At 38.2% G+C, this 9220-nt stretch overlaps 1 protein-coding gene across 2 annotated transcripts in view; it reads left to right on the forward strand.

The window, feature by feature from the left end:
• CA8 (carbonic anhydrase 8) overlaps positions 1-8001 on the forward strand; it is a 48569-nt gene extending 40568 nt beyond the window's left edge. For both annotated transcript variants that reach the window (XM_032684649.1, XM_032684644.1), the window contains one exon: positions 7349-8001. The gene's annotated coding sequence lies outside the window, so the exon portion shown is untranslated. The remainder of the gene's footprint in view (positions 1-7348) is intronic.
• The last annotated feature ends 1219 nt before the right edge of the window (positions 8002-9220 follow it).

The following is a 9220-nucleotide window of genomic DNA, read 5'->3' on the forward strand; positions in this document are numbered from 1 at the left end:
TTTGTACCTATTGGATTTCTCCTTTTCCTGGATGTAGTTGAAGAGTCTGGTGCCATCTTCTTGTTCTCATAAAGTATTTATATAGGTTGATAAAATCCCTGTTGAAACATCTTTTCTGGGCTAGACAGTCCCAGCTCTCAGCCATCCTTTTATGACAGGTGCTCCAATTGCTTAATCATCAGTATGTCCATGTTTCTTCTGAACAGGACCTTGTGCTCCAGATGTTCTGTCAGTGCTGAGTAGAAGCAAAGGATCATTTCCCTCCCCCTGCTGGCAGTGCTTCTCGTGGTGCAGCCCAGGAGGCTGTTGGCCTTCATTGTTGCCTGGGTGCGTTACTGGCATATGTAGAACTTGTTTGCCAGGGCTCCCAGATCTTTTTCTGAAAGAAAAGAGAAAGGATAACATTGTGACTTCCTCAGTGTTAGCACTAATTTTTTTCATACTTCCTGCTTGACTCAGAGCCCTTGCTATGGGCACCAAGATATTTCTTGACATTTTCAGATGATCTTGGAAAAAAGATTTATAATTCTTATACAGCAAAGCTTAACAATGGGGACAACAAATACTACCACTACTTAAAATGAAATAAGAAAACCCTTAAATCTTCCATTTCATCAGAGGTTTGTGTTTTTTTGGTTTTTGGTTTTTTGTTTTTTTTAATGATTTGATGCCTCTCTGACTGTTTCTCAATATGTGAATTGTGAGTTTTCCAGCAGACTGTTATTTTGGGGCTTACCACCTTTCCTAATGGATAAGTACTTTTCTAGTAGGGTGTTCTTCACTGAAAATGGTGTCATCTCTGGTTTCCAGTGGATATTTCATCCCCTCTTTAATCCTTATTAGTTTACATGTAACTGATTGATAGACATGCCTTTCTCCTCTTTTACCTCAGTGGAACAGCTTTATTTGTGAATGAGCAAGATGCCTGATTTCAAACACTTGAATATCAACTTGAATTTGTAATGATACTGAACTCAGGTTGGCATGCTTACATGTCTTCGTTCATTTATGAATTAGAGTGTATATGCATGATTCTGTGCGTAGAGTAGATAAGTGGTATTGCTCCTATTTACTAAGAGGAGATCAAATAAGTTCCTGCTACAGAAGTCATTGAAATGCATGAGATTCTTTCAATAGAAGACAGTAAGAGCTTTTTCTAAAAAATAATTTGCTAAAATAATATTTAAAGAATACTTTTTAAAAAAAGTGATAAACTTTAATTTGGTTTCCACTGAGCATAATTAGTAAATAACAATTTGATCTCCAGTGTGTTGTCTCAGAAGTCTCTATCCCAGACACAATTTATTTTATATTCATAAATAAAGAATTATTCTCCAAATGTGATGATGGCTTATAGCTATTCAGTCTAATTCTATATATTACTCCAGTTCTCCTGAACATTTTTTGTTCGTGACTGAGTCAGAAACATCTGAAAAAGCATCAGTTTTTATATATACATTCATACATACACATTCATATTTGGTAGACCTCAGATTGCAAGTTTATCCAATGTCCTGTAAATTATGATAGCAGAAATTAATTCAGATTAAAAACATTCTTAATATAATTACCATTTTCCTAGTTGTACATTCAAGATTAGAAGACAAGAAATGGTATCATTAAAATAGCAAGATTGTGCTAGGCCTGAGGAACAGGAAGGAGTAATTTAGAGTGGGAGGAACAGAGACTGGATGCCCAATTCTCCTGGAAACTTTCTGGATGATAATGAGATGAGCAGACAAGCAGAAATTAGCATAACAATAGTTTCACAGCAAGGAGAGAGGGAAATGTGATGACTGTAACCGATGCATTTACTGAGCGGATAGTGCAAATTACTTGCTTTTGAAGATGCTAAGCAGCTCTTGTGGCAACAAAACTGTGTTGCCCTTTCCATAGGACGTTGAAGTGGGATCAGTGTTGCCAGTGGGAACGAGCTAGTACTAAAAAGGTAGTGGTGCACTCCCCTCTCTGGAATTGCAAGCTGTATGGTAACACTGTAGAATATGAAGGGACATTCAAACACAGAGGGAACTGTGGAGCTGCACCGTGCCTTTGAGAAATGGAAAGTGTGATGCAATGCTATGGTCTGCATTTCTTTGTTTAAGCAGATCTCAATGAACTTTATATTTTAATGGGCATTTACATTACCTATCTACGTGTCTTTACTCTCAGTTTACTAGTAGCATTTGCAGTTTGTGAAATTCGCAAAGAAGTTACTCTGCAGAAGTTCTAACACTTGGGGACTTTATACATTCCTATTGTGTAGATCCAGAGCTGGAGTGAGCTTTTAGCAGCCATGCATCATTAGGTTATTATGACTGTTCTTTTTCCTGTTTAAAAAAAAAACCAAAACAACTGAACACAAAGTAGTTCTTTAGAAATGCAAACACTAATTTCCTAGATTTGATGAAATGTGAGTATTTATGCTGATTCTCAGTGAGTGACTTTATCGGTCATTGTTTGTCTTCATGCATTTAGAGTTTGTGCTTGAAAGGTGGTTGGTTTAATTGTTAAGTTTCAGTCTTTGAAAGAAACTGAACTTCATGTTATCAACAAAACTAATAATTGTTCTTCTGTGTTTAAGATCTTATATATAGTGCCCAACACTCCACTGCCGCTTCAGAGTACTTGAGAATGTGTTTACGCTTGAGTGTGTGACTGTAGGTCAGAGGGCCAAACACCTTTGACTTGTGAGCTACGGACCTTAATCCTCTAGAGGCCTACTGGAAACAAACCAAAAGTTTTGGAGCATTCAGGCAACCAAAAACTCCAGGAATGGCTTGAAGATGGTGCCTTTTCAGGTTGTTTTCCACTACTTCATTGTGATAGCAGGGAATAGGATGTGTACTGAGATTGTAAGTGAACCCTGGGATGTCAACATAATTTTTTTCTCCACTGCTATGATTCAAATTAGTGAGTAGAAAAAACTTTTGTTGCTTGTGTGACATACCTCTGACACAGGGGCCAGAATGTAGGGACTTGGTAGCCAGAGGCAGCCAAGAGTCATAGACTAGTCACTGGTGTAGTGCGTATTTATGCTGTGTTCAGACCAGAGCATCAGTATAGGGAATGATCAAACCCTAAATGAGGAACAAAACCAATTCTGAGTTGTTGTGTTTCCAGAGTTAGTATCATATTGGAATTGTCATTGTTCAATTCCTTACTGAGCTCTTGTTAGAAATACACAAACTGTGGAGGAATGGAAAATGGTCAAAATCCCTAAGCATGTAAAGAAGAAGCAAAGAAGAAAGATATTACTGTCCTTCCTTTTCAGAGCTAAAATGTTATAAGGTAGCCTAGGAGTCAGATCTCTGTTTATGCTTTAGGAAATTCATGCTGACAAGGGCTCCCAAACTTTGTGACCTGTGGGTCTCTATGAGCATCACATATTTGTTGCTATTCACAATTCAGTGTTTCATCAGCTTTTTGCAAAATGAGTTGTGAGAATATAATTTCCAGCTGCTTACCATAAACCATGTTTGGTTTGTACACTGCTACTTGGGAACTGATAATGTAGCCAGGACTACCTGTCATAAAAACACCCTCACGACATGCTTATTGGCAGCCAAAACACAACAAGTTAGAGTCTGAGCACACACTGAAACTATGGTATGTTATTTTCACATATGGTCAAAAAAGCTTTGAATTAGTGGTGAGGCAAAATAGTAGGAAGCTTAAATTGCCTTTGATAAAGCTTCATCCATTTTTAGAGGAAGAGATTGGTGCATGTGAAATGTAATGTCAAGGATATTAGAAGGGTGTCAAGGTACATATGTTTGACTAAGTCAGAGAAGAAAGCCTGCAATATGCTTTCCTCCGTCAGTAATGTAATATGTGTTTGGCACTGGGAGTTCACTATGTTTTACCTGTATGAAATCACACAGGGAGTTTTAAGCAGAACATTACTCCTACATTGAAACTGAAGATCCAGGTAGGCAGATGTCCTTACTCTTATTGGAAGTTTTAATTCTCATTATTTCATATGGATGAAGACAGTGCAATGAACAGTATGCAAACAAACTCTTGCTAAGCAGACAACTATGTTTTGAAAATAAATAACAAAGATAAACTACCAAGTTATTTAGGTTACTGAAAATGTTTTTTGCAAGTGATAATTGCCACTCAAGGAAGAGAATGCCAGCAGTGACTGTTGTTAGCAATATTTCAGGAATAACACCAGCGTTTATGACAGAGCAGTGCTACAGAGAAAAACTTTAATTTAAAAGATTTTATTAATGCATCTCCAGAGCTCAAGACAAAGGTACATTTTAGTTAGATAGATCTAGTTAAACGCCCACAGAACTTGATGTAGACTCAATAAATTGTGACCTTTTCTTGGAAGAAATGCAAAGCATTTCAGTAATGGTAAGATTTCAGAAGTAGTCAGTCCTCTTTTCTAAGGCACTCTGAATCCATGCCTGATTGTACTAGCAGGTGCTGTTTTTAGGAAGGTATAGGGTAATGGTAATGTTTAGTCAGTACCAAATGGGGTTTACCACCCGTTTCTTTTGATTTTTTTTAAACTCTTATACTTTTTGGTTTATCATAGTGTTAAGGAGTAGAAGGCAAGATCCTTTTGTAAGGAAACAAAATAGAGACATTGTGTGAACAATTATGATAAGGAATATGGTAAGACAAAATAGGTGGAATAGATCTCCAAAAAGCCGATTGACTACTTTTAAGTAGCAGAGTAAAGTTTTTGATCTTGTGTAGTGATCTTGACCTAAGGCTACTGCAGTGGGGCATCTTACTTCCCCCTTATCAGATGGAAAGACATATTATTGTGGCCGTCGTATTTAAGTTCTCCATAGTCTTTTTATTTGCACTTTCTCAACACTTTCGGAAGACTTTGAAAAATAATCTTTTTCACGGAAGTTTTCTTCTATCTTCTCTTTTAAATAAGTTCTCTCTATTGCTGTAGGAACGTTGGGACCTTTGGTTCTTAAAAATATACCAGCTTGGCTTTATCTTTGCTCCTGCTGCTGCTCCTTGTTTCTGAGATAAAATTTATAGTGTTGCATTTATCCTAGTTTTGTACAAGAAAATTTCCTCTGTGAGGAATATAGGTACTTTAAATTATTATATGAAAGAATTAGATATAAATCTTCTTGGAAACATAATGATTTTTTTTTACATTCTGATGTTGATTTCTGAGTTTAGATTGACCTTGTTATTATTTTTTATTTTTTTTTAACCACGGGTATTGTGATAACAGCTCTCAGACTTTGCAGGTATTTACACTTCATGGCACTGATCCTGAAAGGTTTTCTTTGGTAATGGTTTTCTTATCTGTAGAGTGCTTCACCAGAAGCAGTGGGACTCTACTTAATATATGCAGTACTCAACCCAAGAAAAGGAAATTTCAGGGGCAGAAATATAATTTATAAATAAGCAAGGCTTCTAGGTAATTTTCTGACTATAATACACACACTCATTTGTACAATTGTAGCTCAAATATTGCATTTCCAAAATCTTTTCAACAGAGTAAGAGAAGCAGATATCTTCATATCTACATAAACCTTTAGCCTGAGTAGTGTGTCACTTGACCATATATATTATGGAACAGTGCTATTTATTTAGCATGGTAGAAAAATTACTGTGAAACAAGAGTAAACGGTAAACATGAATAACAACACTACCAATATATAGAATCAGTCTTTTGTCAGACAATATATTAAGTATTTCTATATTGAACATATCTGAAATCTTTGGACTGGCTTGTAATTAGGCTCCTTTCCAAAAGTAATCCATTAATACAATAGCTACCCAAATCCCAGTTCAACTTAATTTCTCTGACTTTGACTTTTGGACTAAAAGCATTAAGCTTGAACTAGCTAAAAATGTACAAAATGTGCATTCAATTAAGGAGTAATTAGATACTCAATCACCCTTACATCACACTAGGGATTATCCAAGAAAGAAGCGAGATACTACTCACTGCAGTGTATAAAACAGTTTTCTTAATTAGTTTAGCACTAATTGAGATTGAGAAAGTGTCACTGTGTCACAGCATTAGTTTGCCTGTATGGAACCTTAAGAACGCAAAGGTATTGGCTTCTTTCAAGCTTTCTCACTCAGATTTTTCGGCCTTAGTCACTGATCCAGTACCTGCTGACCTTGCAAATGGAAGCCTTCTGTTCACTTCAGTGAGTGGGTTGGTTCATTGTATCAGCAGCCCACTGAAAAACATTCCAAGAGTTTTTCAGAGGTGAAGCATAACTTGTTATTATTATTTGGGTTTTTTTATGTTATGCCATCATATCAAACCCCAGGAAGGACTGAGAATCCTCTGTGCTATTATGTAGAGTGTAACCGTGGCTAAAACCAGCTGCTGTGTGAAGGACTTACAGCCTCCCTTAGAAGGCAGCTTGTAGAAAGTTCTTCAAGTGGACCATTAAATGATGTTGCTGCCAGACGACTTTTTTGGGGAGATATTGAATGATAACCAGGGAGCACATGCAAATCATGACGCAGATTGTCTCTGTGTAGGCAAGATTGACTTCTTAGCAGTGCTGATGGTGGCTGACAGCCTCTACTCTCCCTTCCTCTTTAAGTAAAAGAGTGGGAACTCTTTAAAATGTGTTGACTCTTCCTTGTAGCCCCAGGTGATCATTTGCACCCAAGGACTTACAGATTGTTTGTGTGTATGAACTGAGTTATAGTTAGCACTAAAATAACCTCAGGAAAAAAAAAGGAGATTATTGGTATAACAGAATGAAATTATTTGGCACTGCCTCTGAACTGAGAGCATTGGGGCAACTTGAGAAGCTGTTTTCTTAAGGTTATGCCAGAGCACAAGAATATGTATTTGCATGAAATTGAGTATTGATTAATCTCTGCTGCTAATGAGTAAGAATATTATTGCTATTAGAACAAATTGGGTGATTGCTTTCTGTCTCCTGAGCCCACCTGACTCCCATAAGAGCTGGGTACTCAGCACTTCACTTGGTAGGGCCTCTAAAATAGTAAATGGTAAAAAATTCTCTGTGACTGCTGTATTTTTCTTTCTCGTTTACTGCCATTCACACCATGTTAGAATCAATTACCAATTGATTCAGTAAGCCAATTGTAGAACTTTGGTTTGAATTAATAATTTTACCATTGCATTTAACTTCGCATTTTTACTGCTGTTTCCTCCATTGCTAGTAAATCTTCCAGCACTGGCTTTACCCTGAAAGAGAAGAATCAGGATCATTATGTCACAAAAGTATATACCCTGAAACTGCTCCCACCTGCTGTCATGAAATCTCAGCTTTTATTTTCCCTGTCTCCCTGGCTGGACATAAACAGTCTTTCAGACCCGCTGCGGAGGAATGTCAGTAACATAATTGTTCCATTCTCTTTTCAGAGAGGGGGAAGACAATGCTCCCACAGTGCCCGCAGATGAGAAATGGAAACTTTCTGAGGCTGCTGCTTCAGTTGAACCACAAAGCCTGTATTGTTTGTCTTCATCTAATTCAGCCTTGATAGACGGCTGTGACAGTTGGTCTGTCCACATGGTCCAGTGAAATTCTGTGAATGGGGCTGCACATTAAAAGAAGAAAACACATTAAATCTTCCAGTTCTCACTGTTAATTATTTTTAAATGGTAGTTATAATTGCTTTTGTAGTTACTTTGCCATTGCATTAAATAGTCATCTATGATCCAAGTAGTGCTGATTTTAAGCTTGGTATGAATGCTAGTGTGTAGAAATGCTCATTATTGTTTTGAATATTAGATTTAATTTTATTCCATATAATTTCTTCTTCTGTCAGTAACCATCCTTTCTGTAGAGGGGAGGTGCATTCTATAAAGCTAAGAAAAACATTGTTTGTTCATAAAGAGTAATATACAAATTCAGATTTATTTTTTTGGCAGAAAGGAGCACTCCTCTGCCAAACATATACACTTAACATGGTTTATCTGAATAAAGCTGAATGACATTTGCATTACTAGGAACCTTACTGAAATAAAGGACAGTTTGGAACTAAGGAATATAACAATAAACAGAATTGTCTGGATTATTTTCTACTTGGTGGGTCATGGAACTTTGCAAATAAGTGTTCAGTTCAGGCAGAAAATGATCAGCCTTTGTTCTCCTGTGAGTTATGACAGTTCCATTTGTTCTTTACATTGCTGAGGATGGCAGTCTGGGACCTACTCTGCATGTTCTGGGCTCACTGCACAGCATGGGGATTGCAATGCTGGGCCACACATGACTTACCTGATAGAGAAGCTAAGGGAGTGGCAGTCTAAACTAGGTAGTCAAGCTCATAACTTCTAATTGCTACAAAACACCAAGATCTGAAGGGCAAATCAGTAATATGGGGGGCAGTAGCTTTTATCACCATAGCTATTGGTGAGGTCTGCTGTACCAGGATGAGTAGGCAGGTTTATGCAGAGACCTCTGTGAGTGGAAGAACCCCAGAGGCACAGATGGCAAACTCCAGGCTGCAGCACAATGAAGATGCAAACTGAGAGTTCACAAAGGGGAGGTTACTCCCTTGAAGCAGATAATCATCAATCACAAAGTCATCCCCAGGCAATGGTAAATGCAGTGTCAGAAGGCATCCTTAATCCACCTTGTCAAGGGTTATGGGCAGAGCTGCTCCTGAATAATGAGTTACTAACTCTCTGAGTCATTTATGTGTATATTAGGGGCAACAGTAACCATAGGACAAACCCGCACACCACGTGAGCTGAGCGAGGGGGAGCAAATACTGCTGAGCACTTTCTGTGTTCATAGCTGGGTGTACTGCAGAAACATGTACTTCCTTTGGAGATACCACTTGGCAGCATGCATTGCTATAAACACATAGAAAATGTACAGCAAGCAGCCCACCATGAGGTCATCTGTTTATTTTGGGCTTGGCAGAGCAGCAATTGGCAGATTACTCCTTGGGCTTATAGAAACTTGTATTTCTTAGGGTTGTGTTTAAGGAGTCCCTCTCCATCTTCTGCCCACATTTAATGAAATATGACCCAAATATCTAGTCAATGGATTCAAGATTTCAGTGCTGTCCAAAACCACACTTCCCACCTCCAGTGTTCCCAGCATGTGGATGTAGCAACTTCAGTGGCTGCTTCCCCTATGCCTTCAGCAAGGACTCCCCAAGCAGCCACAGACAGAACCCAACTCCAACTCACTGATCACCACAGCCTGGCCTCCCACTGATCCACGTCGTACCACAGGGCAGGGAGAAATCTCTTCAGCAGTGGCCTGGAATGGCTAGGCTGGGC

Source organism: Chiroxiphia lanceolata, chromosome 1 (genome assembly GCF_009829145.1).
Source record: "Chiroxiphia lanceolata isolate bChiLan1 chromosome 1, bChiLan1.pri, whole genome shotgun sequence".
Classification (NCBI taxonomy): Eukaryota; Metazoa; Chordata; class Aves; order Passeriformes; family Pipridae; genus Chiroxiphia; species Chiroxiphia lanceolata.